Consider the following 17,741-nt stretch of genomic DNA (forward strand, 5'->3'; position numbering starts at 1 on the left):
CTAAGAACTGGGAGCTAAATAAACCTTTTTCCCTTTAACTTTGAGTGTTGAGTATTTTGTCTGAGCAATGAGAAAAAAAGTAACTAATACACCTGGTGAAACTAAATTTGTGTAAAATTCAACTCTTTCAGTAACTAGTCTGACAGTCATTTTTGTAATGTCTAACACTGCCTGAGTATAACCAAGTAACCACATGTGACTTGCATATCATCTCATTACACTTAGAGTAATTTATAGGAAGCCATCCAAATCTCATTATGTGGCCCACAGTAGAAAGTTCTGTTTCAGCAAAGCTATATTAGGTGGAAGGCAGGGCCAGTGCACCTAAAGCACTAAGTTTTTTTTTATGTGTCCAATTTATTTTACTTATAAGTGAGGTCTCAAGGTGTATCTGTTTACCCAGAAATGTCTCAAGTTTATCCTTCTTTATGACTGAGTAGTACTCCATTATATATATATATATATATATATTTTTTTTTTTATTTAAGAGGAAAAAGAGAAAAACACAAAACAAAACAAAGCAGTGTAAGGTTACACATAATACAGAACTACAAAAAAAATAACAGTAAGAAATCACCTGTTAATAGATTACATATTATCATCTTGGAAATAGTTGCTCAAATCACAGTATCAAAGAATACAAAGTAGACATTCAAACAGAGAGACTGTAAACAGCTGTGTTCAATGATCCAAAAACATTAATATAGTCAGCTATTTAACACCCCTAAACACACTTGCTGTTATATCCGTTAGAGCTCTTTTTTTTTTCCTTCCTTTCTTTTTTACAACAAAATTTACACATTTTGGATTTTATTACTCCTTAGTTCTTATTACTTTTTGGGGGGGAGAGAATAAAGTCAAATATGGCAAAACAAATCTGTCAGTCAAAACCAAGGATAGACATAGAACATGATGTAGAACAGAGTACAAGGTTATTAACAATGGTTATCAACGTTGTCTCTTGTTTCCTTAAAAAGATTTGTCTATCTCATTAGATATTATAAAGTTGGACAAAACAGTAGAGAACAAGACCAATAAAATTTAGGCATTGTAAACATTACAGGACTTCCAAAGGAGACAAACCAGAATGGGCATCTTAGTGAATCTTATTGCCTTCAAAGTAGTTGCCTATACCCTCAGACTTGATACTATCGCACAGAATGGAACAGAGTCTAATCAGTCAAAACAAGATCAAAGCACTAAGTTTTGAGTCATAGAATGTAAGTATAAGTGACATAGGTAATTTCTGGGCCAATTCCCTAAAAGAAATAATCCAAGAACTTCCTGCTCTTGGGATATGAACTTGGTGCTAAGGGTATTAACAACCATGCTAGACCCCAAGACAAAATCCATATATTGTAAATACAGAGTGACAAAACAGGCTTGCACTACTTACATTCAGACCTTTTCATGAAAAATAAACTATCTTGTTTATGATACTGTCATTCTGATTTTTGTTTCACTTTCTAAACCAGTAGCTAATGTTGTCTTTCTATGAAAACAAAAAAAGAAATGAATAGTCTGATAAAAGGCATTGCAGTCAAAAGCAAGATGCTAAATTGGTGGGACTAGTTTGATCAGAGTGCTTACTAAGTCATGGAGGTCTGGATGTCCAGCAGACATCCACTGGCACTTGGAAAAAGTGCCAGTCTGATGAAGATATCCAGCCCATGTGAGATGAGCTGTGCCCAAAGGAATATGGGAACATACAACCAAAGGAGAGAGGCTCAGTACAGGCCAGAAAGTTGTCTTCAGAAAGGAAAATCTCATGTGGAAGAGGGAATGGACTTGCTTTCTGAGGTGCTAAAGGCCTAAACTAAAGGCCAATAAGTTACTGAAACAGGGAACCAAAGCACTAAGACCCAAAGAGCTGTGCCAACCAAAGTTCTTGGCTCAGGCATTAGCAACAGATTCTGTCTTGAGAAAAAATGAAATTTTTGGGAATGATATTTGGGGAATGGCAGAATTAACTAGAGACCAGAGGACTGGCAAGGAATCAAGAGAACTCTGCATCTGGCTACTGAGAAGTATAGCTGCAACAAACCCCACCCCCTACCATGTGCTGGTATATTCCAGTCTCTTATTTGCCCAGGTAATAGTTCCTGTTCCAGTTTTTGGTTGCTTCTGTCTGTTAGAAAAGGATGGTCACTGTAATGCATAGCTGGTCTCTATGATGCATATTGTAAGAACCAATCCTCCATTGACAAGCCATTCTATATCTTTACTTCATGCTTGCTTACCCCATATTGTCCTTGACCACCAGAGCTCAGGACCTGATATTCTGGGAATGACCCTGATCAGCACCCATCAATATAAATAAATCTGCTTCCACATCTTGGGTGACATTTAGGTGTTTCTGCTTGCAATTGCATCTGCTGAGTCAGCCAGGAAGACTGACTGTGCTGACCCTTTGGTTACCAGGAGTGGCCCTCACAGATGGAGCAAGGACCTGTCCAGGTCCCAATGGGAAGGTGCGCCTTTGAGATTTCTGAAGTCCCCTTGGAGAGCTGGAGGAGGATTCCTGGCTCCCTACTTGTGTGGTTCACATTAGACCCCAGAGGGAGAAGGATGCAGTCTGTCTGTCTGTTTGCCTGCCTACCTGTCTGATTCTGGTAAGACCCCTGGGGACACCCCTGTTAGTCTGCCTGTTAGTCCTCCTCAGCTTGAATAAAAGGGGGAGTCTTATCAATTGCTATTAATCAGGAACATCCTCAAGGGACAGGGATTAGAATATTTAGCCACTGAATGCCTGCTGAATGAATGTGTGAATGAGTGGAATGGACAGTGTAAGCAACAGGCTGCTCTGTTTGTGCATCAAGAAAGGGAAGCACTGGTCAAGGTGGCTGATTGGGCCCTCACCTATGGTTCAGTGGCAGTAGTCATAAGGCATAATGGAGACCTTGCACCTTCCTTAGCTAAGTTGCACCTAAGTCCCCACAAGGGACTTGGTTGGGTGGGCATCCGAATGATTTCTATCTGAGGGATACCTACTTTGTCTGTTGTACTATCATTCAAGGGTACAGAACACACACATAGGAAGTCAGAGATGGAAATTTGTCAAAACCCAGTTTCTGACTGCAGGAAAAGGGGATTTTACAGAACTAAAAATAAAACCAAACTGCTCCCTGAAGAAGAAGAAGAAGAAGAAGAAGAAGAAGAAGAAGAAGAAGAAAAAGAAGAAGAAGAAGAGGAGGGCCAGTCTTCCTCAGAATTCTGCCTTGGCACCTTCTTTAGCCACTGCAGTTGCTGCCAACACCTATAGCTTCAGTTCTCATTCCCAACTCATAAACTTTCAGCCAACTGAACTGGTTCCAGCAAGCCACTGCCTGTATTCAGCCACAGAGGCCCTAACCTGGAGATGTTCCTGTCCTGGTCAGATGGCATCATCTAACATCCACCCGAAATGACTGTCAACAATCCCTTCTAAGTTTTATATTTTGACTGAGAAAAGTTTGACTGTCAGCCCTGATGAATGAGTTTCCAAAGTTCACCTCTTTTAGAAACAACCCAGTCAAGTGCTTCTTGAAGACATCAAAGAGGGGGGCAAAAGGCCAAACAATATGTCAAAAGTTATTACTGTTACCAAAACATGGAATAAGCACTATGGACACTAAAAAATAAATGTCCGTTGAGATTAAAAGAAAAAAAATTTCAAAAGTTTTAAACTGGATCAGATTACAACTGTTTCATTGGTCTGACAGGCTCAGACTGGGCCAGGCTCCCTTCTTCAGCTGGGCCACTGGGAGCCCATAGCACCATCATGAGGGCAACTAGGATTCTTGTCTCTCACGCCTACCAGGCACAACCTTGCAACCTGGGAGGACATCTCCTGTGTAAGCCAGTGCCCATACCACTTCCAAGAAGAAACTCCTCTTCAAGTTAGAAGCGACTGTCTCATTTACACCAAGTCAGTCAACCTCCCTCTCATTTAACCCTGAGCTTTCAATTTTGACCATTCTCCAAGAGGAATATTGCACTTGCATCAGCTTAAGACAGACAAGCACAATCCTGAAATTCTGAAAACTCTCTTCCCACTTCCTGCCCTTGCCATCAACCATGCCACTTCGCTGTGACCCCTGTTGCTGTCAGATGTCATGGGAAGCAAAAAGGCATCAAACCAATAGACTGTTAGTCATCTTGGGCAAGAGCTCCTTCAATAATGGAGCTGTTACCTTGCATTCTGTGGTTCCTGACTCATACAACCTTTTTGGACTGTTAATTGTCATAAGGGTTTGGGACTTCTTCCACTGTTTTCAGGGAGGCCCTAGCAAGAGATTTGGCTCCAGTACAACTATTTTTCTATCCTTTCCAACTCTATCATTATCTCCCTACAAAGAAAAAAGTGAGACTTCAAAACTGTAAAATGTCTAACTGCTAAAATACACCTCCCTTGCCTGTAAAGGCAGTTCAATATCTCTGAGCTGCCAATGCCACTGTGATTGCCCTCCATACATACCCTCCTCTACCACTACAGCCTACTGGTACATCTTCCTGGACTTAAAGAATGCTCTCTTCTGCTTTCAGTTCACTCCTGTCATTTAGTCCCTCTTTTTAAAGACCAAGGTTCTGGACTCAAAGGTTAATTGACCTGTTCTCAACTTCCCAGAGGTTCAAAAACTTGTTTAATCTCTTTGGAGAAGATCACCGGACTTCTGATTAATGACACTCAGTCTGCCTGCTGAAAAGGCACAATATCCGCTACAATATCGACAGAAACTAGTTATAAGAAGAAATCCTGCAAATTTCTCGGGGCTGCTGGCTTCTATAGAATCTGTATCCTTGGGTTCACAAAAACAGTGGTGCTCACTCAGACTGTCAGATCCTGGAAGCTTCCAGTGACCTTCTTGTGCAAATACTTGCATCCAGTCACTAAGGGCTGCCTTTGCTGTCATGCTCTAACAGCCATTGTCCTTCTTATCAAGAAAGTTGACAAGTTTACCTCCAGCCAGACCTAACTGTCCAGGTGCCACATGCTGTAGTAGACCTCCTGAATAACTGTGAGCCATTCAGTCCCGCCACATATCTGCCCGCCAGGCTGGGCCCACCAGACCATGACTGAAAAATAAATTTCCTGACAGATGCTGAATATACCCTATTTATGGATAGAAGTATTTCCTACTAGAAATAGAGTCCAATAGGCTAGATATGCTGTGGTCACCCTGGACAAAAATATTTTGGCCAAAGCTCTCCTGCTATTGCTTCCTGCTGCTGTTTAGAAACCTGCCACCAATGATGCAAAATAATCTGGTCCAAAGGCCTAAGATCCCTTGAAGGATCCAACTGACCCAAACATCAACCATGGCCATAAGATCTGCACCTATTACATGTTTTGTAAGCTCAAGCCACTGTGCTGGCACCCATACTCCTGAGCCCAACTCAGGCTTCAGTATCTGTATCACTGACCCCAAACTCCCATTCCCTACTCATCTGACAAGACAGTAAGAGTCTGTAGGGTCCCACTATAAAAAATCATCCCTTGGTATGGCTTACCTTTGATCACTGGCAGCAACAATGGACCTGCGTCTGTAGCAGAAATAACTCAAAATCAGGTTAAATAAAAAAACTACACACAGCACACAGGCCACAAAGCCCTAGAAAAGTTAAAAAAAGAAAACAGCTTATAACCAGTTAAAAGACCAACTACATTTGTAGATATTCTTGTACACACATATAGCCCAGGTATATATTAACTACCTCGACAAGTGTCAGAAATTCAGCCTTAGATCTGCTGGAAAATTTACCTAGACAGCTCCTCTGAGGCTCACTCTGAAGACACAATGCAGTCAAAGCCCAGCTCTGGTCACTCTGGACACTGACCAGTCCAAGCACAGACTGAAGTATTAATTTGAATTTTAACTATTTGATTTCTAACTATTCATATTAATACTGAAGCCTGAAGATATCATTCACAGGATTGCTCTGTACCCATTCCCCTGGATTTTTGTGTCTTTTCAGGCTACTCACCCCATTCCTTTCTTCCCCACCCTCTACTAGCTGTGTTTTTTATCTTAGACTCTGATGAAGTTTGCCCAAGAGAATAGAACAATCTATCAAACATTTGATCAAGATTTGAAGAGCATCCAAGACACATTGGACGCTCTCCTGTATCAGACTGACTCCCTCATTCCTTTGCCAGAGTAACGTTGCAAACACACAGGCCTAAAACAATTTAGGAAAAAAAACTCTTGTAATAGAGCAATCTTGGGGAGCTTGGCTAGGGTCCATCCCTAGCCAAGGATTCAGGATCACTGAATACCCTAATGCTACTGCTATTAGTTGGGCTTTGTTTCAGAAGAGCACATGTAACATGCTCAGCACAGATTTTCCAGGAAAATCAAAAGAAGAGGAAAATGTTACAGAGAATGCACTCCTCTCTTGTCAGTATACTTCAGTTTCTTAGCCACCCAGGTAATAGTTCCTGCTCCAGTTCTGGTTGCTTCTGTATCATAGAATCGACTGGTCACTGTGATGCATAGTTGGTCACTGTGATACACATGGTATAAACCAATCCCCAGTCCACAAGCCACTCTGCCTCCATACTTCCTGCTTGCTTATCCTATATAAGCCCTAGACCATCTGAGATTAGGGATTTATGTTCTGGGAATGACCCCGATCAGTGCCCGTTGACATAAATCAACCCACCTTCAAATCCTGGGTATTGCTTTGGTGTTACTGCTTGCTGTTGCACAGCTACCGTGATGGAATATGAAGAATTTAGCTAACATGATGAATGATTTCTAACCATTCATATTAATACTGTGTTCACTCAGGATTTAAGAAATCATAGACAGAGTCTGACTGGTTGCTCCTGGGTTGTCTTTTCCAGTGTGTTAGGGAAAAATCTAGTCCAGTTGATTCTGGCATGAGAGTTCAGCACCACCTTCAAGGGGAAGCAAGCCATTTCAGCAAATACCTTAGGCAAGTTCCAGTGATGCTTTCAAAGTCCATGAATCTGCAACCAGCATCTCAAGAATGGAAAAGTCATCTATTCAGGAAGTTATCTTCTTTCCACATTCTTCACATAAGTTCGTATAATCTTTGCTGAATGATTCCAGTGATGAAAGTTTCACTGTCTCCTGAGTACCTTATGTTAAAAAGAAATCAAGGCTGGGGAGTTTAGACCCTCCCCTGCCACTCAAGACCCTCCAACTTTGATCTCACTGTTGTAGTCTTGTGACTGTCCTGTAGAAATTTCCTCATATCAAATCTATTCACTCAGTGTCACCATCATCTGACCCACCAAATTATCCGGTGCTTAACTTCCTTTCTCCTACCTACCCAAATGTTTGAATTCTTCACCTTTTAGCTCAAGTAGTGCTGTCATCGTTAACTGTTGTGCCAATCTGAATAAGAAATGCTCCACTGATTGACTTAGAATAGCTCCACGTGTGGCTGAATGAGGGACTTCCGGAAGAGGGAAGGCCCACCCTGGGTGTAGCCGGCACCAACCAATGGGCTTGTAGCCTGAATAGAATAAAAAGGGAAAGAAGGAAGGATGACTTCTGCTTCTTTGGACGAATTTCAGTTTTTGCTGTTGCCTTTGGTCATGTTCCTCAGGCTTCCATTATGGGTTCTTCTGTCTTTTAGTGCAGACTCTTCAGCCTTTCAGCAACAGCTTTCAGCTTCCCAATAAAGAGTGCAACGGGACTGTGCAGTGAGCTCCAGGCCTTCAACCCTTCAGTGGATCCTGTGATTCTCCAGTATGCAGATGGCCCTGTTGCCTTCTTCCACACCCAACTCTGTGGATGGCCGGGATCAGACCACCTTGTAAATCGTACACATAAATCTGTTACTCTAGTGAACTTTAGCTGATGCATCGACATTGCACGTGAAATATTCCCAAACCTCCCAACCCAAAATAATCTCTCTTTAGAAAATTTTGCTTATGTTCTCATCAGGCAATTAATCACTCACTTTTTGTGTACTTTCAGTTTTTAGAATTGGTGCTTAAGTCTTGTTAGGCAATTTAACTTTAAACATATTTATGTCTTCTTTTGCTACCCAGGCTGTAATTTCTTGAGGACATGGACTATTTCTGATACGTATTTTGCCTCATCTATAGGACGACAAAATTCACTCCATGTGGTCTTTCTTTTTGCTGTGGCTGAATTGAATTGAGTTTCAGATGTGAGTTATAATCTCTACCTCTATTCAAAATTTGAGGAAGAGAAAATAGGAGCTAATGAGGATAAAAATTGCAATTCTCTAAAATTACTTTCTTTGGAGAATAATACTTCTCAGTGAATAATTTCTATTTTTATACTTTTGCAGTACATATGATAAGCAGTAAATATAATAAGCAGTACGTATTTAAAGTATGCACTTTGATGTTTCAACATATGCCCACGTCTATGAAACTACTGCCCTAATAAAAATAATAAATATATCCATCATGTCCCAAAATTTGCTTCATGCCTCTATGAAATCTGTTTCAGTCTCACACTAAGTGACTCATTTTATGTCATTACAAGTTTGTGTTTTCCAGAAGTTGTTCTAGTTTTTAGGGTACTGGGGATTGAACCTAGGGTCTATACACTGAGGTGTACCCCCAGCTCCCTATTACTTTTTATTTTAGATAGCATCTTGCTAAGTCTCTAAGTACTCAAGCTTGACTGGAACTTGGCGATCCTCCTACCTCAGCCTGCAATTTTATATAAGTGAAATTACTCACTACGTACTCTTTTTTTGCCTGGTTTCTTTCACTTAGCATAACTGAGTGTCATGTGTGGTGTTGCATATACCAATAGTTCATTCTTTTGTTTTTTACTGCTGAGTAGCATTGCATACATGAGTTTGTTTATCTATTTCCTGTTGATGGTATTTGAATTCGTTTCTAGTTTCTTTTTTCTTTTTTATTAGTGTCTATTAATTTTATAAAATATTGGGTTTCAATTTGTATATTTTGATCAGTTCATCTTCTCATTACTGTTCTTTATACCACTTTCTCCTGCCCCTACTTCATACTTCCTTATGTTTAATAATATTTCTTCTATTTTGTATTTGTGTGGCTTTTTTTTTTGGTTCCACACTGCATTAATTAGGATCTCCTAGAGGAACAGAATCAATAGAAAATATAGGAGCTGGGGATTTAGCTCAGCAGCATAAGCCTCTGCCTTGTAAGTAGGCAGTCGTGAGTTTGATCTCCGGTACCAATAAAAAGGAAAGACAAAAGAAAAGAAAATATATGTGTGTATGTATGTATATGCAAAGGAGTTTTTTAGTGGGCTGACAGGATCAGAGGAGGGAGCGTTTGTGTTGGATGAGGAAACTGGGGACCTGTGGCCAATGTCCAATGGCAATGGCAGCAAAGGCCAGGAATTCTCTGGAAGTCTGGTGCCTATCAGGGTAGGGCTACTTCCATCTTCCACTTTTCATTCTTTACCAGGATCCAAGCCTATTGGATGGTGCCATCCATATCCAGGGAGTGCTTCCCCCTGCAGTTTGTTGGCCTAAATCTAAATCATCAGCAGACACACACAGAGTTGTGCTTTACTAATCCACTAGGCATTTATTATTCCATTTAACACATCATGATTAACAATTGTACACATGGGGAAATGATGAGACATTTGTCTTTCGGAGTCTTGCTTGTTTTACTTAGCAAGATGAGCTGCTAAGTACATGATTTTGTTTTTTGTGGCATATATACATATATCTCACATATTTTTTATTCATTCATATGATGGGCATCTAGGCTGGTTTCATATCTTGACTACTGTGAATTGCACTGCAATAAACAGGGATATGCTGTTATCTCTATAATATGTTGACTTTAATTCCTTTGGGTATATACTGAGGAATAGTTTACCTGGATCAGCTGGTACTTCTATTTTTAGTTTTTTGAGGAACCATTGTACTGATTTCTACAATGGCTGCACTAATTTATATTCCCACAAGCAGTGTGGAAGAGGTCCTTTCCCCTACATCCTCATCAGCATTTATTTTTTATATAACCATTCTTTTTTAAAATTTTTATTTAAAGAAAGACTAAACAAAACAGAAAATAGGTAGAAATAGTACATACGTTCAGAGAAAAAAATAAACAGTAAGAAATCACTAGTTGATGTTGTAGTTTTACAAATAGTTGCTCAAGGTACAAAAATGGAACATGTAAAGGGGGAATTCAAACAGAGAGACTGCAAAAAGTTCTGTTCAACTATCCAACAAAAACCTAGTAACATGGTTGTCAATCCTATACATGCAGTAATCCATATCTTCATTTATGTTTAGAGTAAACAAACTAACGCAGGTTAAAATCATTCTGAACAAAGAATAATAGTATTGCTGGATTTCATATCATGACACTCTGTGATCAGCACTGGGTACTGTAGTGTCTTCTTTTTAAAATTGAATTTAAAGAAAGACTAAACAAAACAGAAAATGGATAGAAATAATACATAATTTCAAAGAAAAAAAACAGTAAGAAATCACTAGTTGATGATTACAGATTGTCCTCTTACAAATAGTTATTCAACATACTAAAGTAGAGCATATAAAGTGGGGATTCAAACAGTGAGACTGCAACCAGTTCTGTTCAACTATCCAACAAAAGCTTAGAAACATGGTTATCAATCCTATACACTTAAACATACATGCAGCTATCCATATATTCAATTATGTTGAGACTGAACAAATCTAAGCAGGCTAATATCACTCTGAACAAAGAATAATACTATTGCTGGGTGTCACATTATGATATTCCAGGATCAGCACTGGGTACGATAGTGTCTCTTTTCCTTCAAAGTATTTGTTTGTTTCATCATGTGACATAAGATCAGTTCTCATAAACTGTTTATAGGTTCTACACATGCATGAGTCTTAACATGTATTTCTATCCTTTCTATATCAAAGGGAGAAACAAAACAAAGCAAGACAAAACAAAATATATTCCTATAAACACATGAAACAAAAAAGACATATAAGACCGTTGTACAAGGAGTTCTACCAAAGTTCCTGTGTTGTCTCTTTTTATCTTCAATAGAATTTGCTATATCATCAGACATAGTATAATTGAATGTATCAGTACATAGCAATATTAATAAAACACAACTTTGTATATAGTATAAAAACAGATGGTAATCAAACCAGAATGTGTACCATAGTGAGTCTTGTCATCTTCAGTGTAGTTGCCTATACTCTGAGACTTGATACTATCAATTATATCAGTTTTGAATAAAATCTGTCGATAACAAACCAGATTTAACTAAGATCAGTCATGATAAAATAGTATAAGACATACAGGGCTCCAGAGTAAGTTAACAGGAAATTAAAGATGATTACTGGGCTATATCCTGATGTTTTTGGGATAGCTGTCTGTGCCCTCAAATCTAACACAAGTAGACAAACTGGGACAGAATAAAATCTATCTAGGCAGAATGGTGCAAGTAATGTGGGTTTTAAATCCTGATACACTATTAACAATATATTCTGCCATCTTTTTAAAGACTCTCCCTCCCCTTTCACTTCCCCAGGGTACACTATGCATTTTTGGGTCTCACTAAGACCATTGGTTTTAATTGGTGGTGGGGGGAAGCAACCTGCTATTTACCTAAGTGGTTCTGAACCTTCTCTCTCCTGGACTTGATCTCTAATTGTATTCCTTTACCCATTAAAGCCTGTCTTTCCAACCTATCCACAAATACTGGTCTAGTTGCCCCTATTACTCTCTGGTTCTCTGTCACATAGAGCACTGTTTTCTCATATTTGATTTTCAGTCCATGTACTCTTTTTCATGTTAATTTCATTTCCTAAAAATAGCATCTCTGTGGACCCTGCCTCCTGATCTACTCCACCTGTGCTTCTTTTTTTTAAATTTAGTGTATCAAGGTCATCTGTATTAGAGATTATAACCAACCTTCTCTGTCTCATTTTTTTTATGCTTTTTTTTTTGCCATCAGTTGTCTGCTTGTCTTCTTCATTCTGTTTTCTGCTCCATTCATTGAGGCCTCTCTGCCACTGTTCCTGGAATACTAGTACTTTTCTCTCTCTAGAATGCCCTGCAGTATTCTCTGTATAGCTGGATTGGTGGTCATGAATTTCCCAACTTTTTCTTTGTATTGGAAGCATCACGTATCTCCATTAATTTCTAGAGACAGTTTAGCAGGGTATATCAATCTGGGATGGAGGTCACGTTTCTTTCAGGGCTTGAAATATTTCATTCCAGGCTCTTCTTGACTTGGTGGTTTGTGTTGAGAAGTCTGTTGCTATTCTGATGGGCCTACCTTTATAGGTGATCTGTCTCTTGTCTCAGCTTTTAATATTCTGTTCTTATATTGAATTTCTGGGATCTTGATTATTATACTCCTGGGTGTGGCTCTCTTTTGGTTGTAGGTGGCTGCAGTTCTGTATGCCTCATACATCAGGATATCATTTCCTTTTCCCATGTTTGGGAAGTTTTCCTTAATTATTTCTGTGAATAGCCTTCATAGTTACTTTGTTTGTACCCCAGCTTCTTCATTCACATTCTTTATTCTCAAGTTATAGTTCTCTTGTCATCTTCTAGCCTTTGTATTGTTACTGCTTGTTTCCTTGTTATTTTAAACAAGTTTTTCCTTTCATAATCCCACATTGCAAACTTGTCTTCCAGTTTGGATAATCTATCCCTAGTTTACCTTTTCAAGCAGTTTTGCCATCTTTCCATAGAGTTTTTAATTTCCTGGTAATCTCTTTGAATCTGCTTCATATATTCTATATTTTCTTTATATTCTTCATCAAATAGTTCTCTCCTTTGTTTGAGTTCCTCCATTCTTCTGTCTGTGTCTTCTTGAGGGGTGCTTAGTATCTCCTTTATTACTCTTCTTTTTAAAAAAAAGTTTTTATATTACTCTTCTTATATCTTGCTTTACTTGGCTAAATATTTCCCTTTTGAACTCATCTATGAGGTCCCAAAGATATTTCTTTATGTCCACTGGTGCCATGTCTGATATTGCATGTTTGCTGTCCTCATTCTCCTTTGTATTTACCTGTCCTGGGTCAGTGTTCTCCGGGTTGGGACCTGGGAATTTTTGTTGTTGCCTTCTTTTCTTATCTTTTTTGCTTCTTCCAGGAGGCCCCAGTTTATTTCTTTGTTGGTTACAATTCTTCTGATGCACGCTGGCTAGGTGGCCCTTTCCACTGCAGTGTACTAGTGAGTTGCAAACAGAGGCGCTGTATGCTGGAATCTCTCTCTTCTGGATCAGTCAACCTGTTGAGGCCTTCACTGCATTAGTGTGTGCTGCTGCCATAGGGAATTGATTTCGGATACCCTATTGGGTTGCAGCCAGGTTGCATGACCCAGGCCAAGCTCATTCCACCAATCCCATTTGGGAAGGGAACAACTGACTGAAGTCACTGCTGCTCCTTGTTCCTGCCAGTCCTGCCCAGTCCCAGAATGTTGTTGTTGGAGTCCCCTTCTCTGTGGAATTGTTTTATTCCTGTCACTTACCACAGGTTGATGCAGGTTCCCTGTTAGCTCTGCTCTCCTCGCCGACCCTTGACCTCTGTGTGACTGCGTTTCCAGTGAGTGGAAGTGGGGCAGGATTTCTGATGGCTCAGTAAGTCGCCACCGTGCGAGTTTGGGTGCTGCAGCGGAAGCATTGAATCTTTAGCTGTTCCAATAGTAGCACTGGGACTGTATGTTTGATTGGTTCTTCTCACCTTAGTTTCTTCTTGAGATGAGAGAATTCCTCTCCCTCTGTTTGGGATTCCCCATGCTGTATGATGTTGAATTCTTAGTTGACTATCTCAGGGAGACTCTGTAGCCTGCTGTTATCTATCTGCCATCTTTGCTCCTCACTATGTTAGTAGTTAGTAGTTAGTCCTTTGCCTTGTAAAACTTAATTTAATATAGTCCCTTTTGTTGATTCATGCTATTATCTCCTGAGCTATTAGAATTCTGTTCAGGACATTTCTGCCTGTGCCTATGGCTTCAACTGCTTCTTGTATTTAATTTTAGTAGTTTTAAACTTTTAGGTGTCTTTGATTTTTATGTCTTTGATCCATTTTGAATTGATTTTTGTACAGAGTAAAGGATAAGGATCAAGTTTCAATCTTCTAAAAGTGAATATCCAGTTATCCCAGCACCCTTGTTACAGAGGCTGGCTTTCATTCAATGTATACTTTTGGCTCCTTTGTCAAGAATGAGATGACCATACTTGTGTGAATTTATTTCTGTGTTCTTTACTGTATTCAGTTGGCCTATTTTCTTTTTCTTTTTTTTTTTTTTTCAGTTGGTCTATTTTCATACCACTACCATGCTGCTTTTGTTACTATGGCTTTGTAGTATAATTTAAAATTGAGTATTGTGATGTGTGTAGCCTTTCTCTTTTCACCTAGAATTGCTTTGGCTACCCTGGGTCTCTTGTGTTTCCATATAAATTTTAGACTTGTTTCTTCTAGTGCTATGAACAATGTCATTGGTAATTTAATGGGCATTGTATTAAATGTGTAGATTAGTTTTGATAAAATGGTCACTCCAACAATATTAATTTTGTGATCCATAAACATGAGAAGTGTTTTCATCTTTCAGTGTATTTAATTTCTTTCTTTACTGTTCTTTAATTTTCACTATAGAGAACTTTCACCTTTTGAGTAGGTTGATCCTTAGGTATTTATTTGTCACAATTACTTTCCTCATTGCTGAGACACCAATACCTAACACTCATAATTTAAAGGAAGGAAGGTTTGCTTTGGCTCACATTTCAGTCTATAGTTGGCTGGCTCCAATGCAGGAGGGCAGAGGTACACGGTAGAGGAAAGCTAAAGACAGTGCTCACAGCACAGCAGAGAGGAAGCCAAGAGTGACGTGAGGAGCTGGGGATTTAAACCTTTCCAGGCCATGATTCCAGTGGCCCACCTCTTCTGACCAGACCTGCAACCTGCAACCTGACAGTGGGCTATAAATCTTCAAAATCCAATTCTCTTTGAAAAGCCCTACCTGTAAGTGTATGAAGCTCTTGAGGAGACATTTAGTTATAAATCATAATAGTATTTTATTTTTTTGGAAGCTGTTAATGGGATTGTTTTCCTGATTTCATTATTGGTTAATTCATTATTGGTTTATAGAAAAGCTATGCATTTTTTAAAGTTGATTTTGTATACTATGTTTCCAGTTTTTGACTACTACAAATAAAGTTTCTATGAACATTGCATGGGCACATGCTTCATTTTATGTAAATTTGTAAGTGTGGAATGGTCAGACCATATGGTATACATAGATATGTCATTTATGAAATTGATACAATGACTACATCATTTAACACTCTCAACAGCAGTGAATGTGAATGTTCCAGTTGCTACATCTGTCTAAAACTTGTTCTTTTGACCTGTTGAGTCTTTTTAGTGTCAACCACGCTAAAATGCCTGTAGTGGTATCTCATTATAGTTTTAATTTTCTTTTCTTTTTGTTTGTTTTTTGAGACAGGGTCTTGCTATGTAGTCCAGGCTAGCCTTGAACTCACTGTGCAGCTTAGCCTGCTCTCAAACTGATGGATGGGAGATCCTCCTGCCCCAGCCTCCTGAGTGCTGTGATTATAAGAGTACACTACCACGCCTGGCTTTTTTTTTTTTGCATTTTCTTAAAACCAGTGATGTTAAGCACCTTTTCAAGTGATTGTCTGCCATCCATAGCTGACTTACTTGTGACATGTCTGTTCAGATTTTTTGCCCATTTTCTGCTTTCCTATTGTTAAGCTGTGTGTTACCCTATTACAGGGTAATCTTGTGTATAATAGAAAAAAGCCTGATTCATTATGTTCAGTCACTGACTGGGAGCACCCTGAGGGATATGTGGCCTCAACTTTAATAAGTTATTTTGTGTCTAGAGGAACAGCAACTGTGGACCTGGGCAGCATCTTTTCACATCTACTGTGTGCATGCAACAAGGTATGATCAGTGCAGTGATGGAGGAGGTACAGATGCTAATGGAAAACAGATGAGCCAGTCTTGGGTAGACCTCTAAGGCATCGTGGGTGAAACCTAAGAATTAGAAAAGTCATATACATTGTTAGTGAAAGTACAAAACAGTGCCGCTACCTTGGGAAATCATTTGGAATTACATGGAAAATCCAACGTTTTGCATTCCATGGATGATAGCATTCCATTCCTGTGTTCAGGCCTTAGAGACCTTCATGCACACACATCTAGACAGAAGTCTACATGTACAAGGATGGTCCAAGTGGTATTTGTAATAACTGACTCCCAAATAAACAACCCATATCCATCAACAGTAGAAATGATAGTAGCATAGTTGTATGATAGAATGGTATCAGAAACAAAAATAAGCTGTACTTAATATCTAGATGAATCTCATAATTTGAAAGGAGAAAGCAAGACAGACATCACTTAAAAAACAAGCAGGAATTGCATCTATATAAGATAAGACTATATAAAGAAAAGCAAAGACAAGAAAAGGGAGGGGAGAGATTGTGTTTCTACAAAAGCATGGAAAGGAAGTCTGGGTTGTCTGCTAAATAATTATGTTTCACACATATCTCTATGTGTTTCATGCAGTATCTGTTTGTATGATATAGCTTATAATAAAAAAGGAGAACATAGGAGTAGGCTAGGAGAAGGGCAGGGCATGTGCTCCTTGCAAGGGGCAAAGGCCAGAGAGGGATAGTGCACCTGAAGCCCTGGGATGTACAAACACTGTGCAATGATGTGGTCAGAAGCAGCCAAAGAATGGAGATGGGAAGGGGCCTCTACAGAAGTAAAGGCCTTTGGAGAAGGGGCATAGGGAGTCCATGAGTTACTTAAGCTGGGGAGACCTTGAACTGGGATTGGATTATCAGGAGATCCTTTGTTCACAGCATGGGAAATATGCCTCACAGTAACTAGGTAAGTAGCAGTGAAGCAGGAACCAGAAGGAAGTGTTCTTGATCTTAGGGTGTTTCTACTTCCTTGGCACTTTCCCAGACCGAATCCAAAGAGAGCTGTGCACCCACAGCTGGAATCAAATTTACAGACCATCCCCAAAGCCAGAGGCTGGGTTTCCTTACCTTCAGATGCATGGCCCTGCTCTGTTGCCAGATAGTGCACTGGCCTTGCATTTAGGGACATGTCACTTCTAAATCATTGATTATTAGCAACAACAGGAGATTGTCTTGTCTGGTTGCTCTCCAGTATCAACCAAGCTAATATGTGGTTGAAGAGAAATATCGTCCCCGATTCTAGAAGCCTAGAGCAAAGAAGAAAGGGGTGGGGGAGATTGGAGCATTTGCAAGTGACTATTACAGAAAGTTAACCCATGGTAGGACTCATTTCATAGTAGCATTATATGTAATGATGTTTATGTCTAAAGTGACTTTTCCTGTTTGCAGTAATATTGTAGAGGAGCATCTGGTTAACATGGTTATTTAAAGTTTCCTTGGTGATGTGAACTTTATTCAAGTTGGAAACTAAATTCCCAAGATAGTCCCTGCGTATTCTCCTAAGATTTCCATAAACTTAGCCTGAAACTTCGAGATGATTTATTGTGTGAGGTATCATCTGATAGCTTCCAATTATCTTGTAATTTTAATTGCTCCTAAGGGACTTTTTTCAGACAGCATAGATATCTGTTATTATTGTCACTATGAGGTTTATCTTTTAAAAAATGTAAGCAACTTGGAAAGAATATATGCTATATAATATTAAAATATCACATACTGACCTAATACATTTAAATTGTACAATGTATATAAACCTTCCTCAGAGTGTCTTTCGAAGGGTTTATTTTACAGGAGATGATTTCTCCACTGTAAATGATCATCTATTTCCTGGAT

Source organism: Cavia porcellus, unplaced genomic scaffold, assembly GCF_034190915.1.
Source record: "Cavia porcellus strain 051 isolate PalLab524CR breed Dunkin Hartley unplaced genomic scaffold, mCavPor4.1 scaffold_15, whole genome shotgun sequence".
NCBI lineage: Eukaryota > Metazoa > Chordata > Mammalia > Rodentia > Caviidae > Cavia > Cavia porcellus.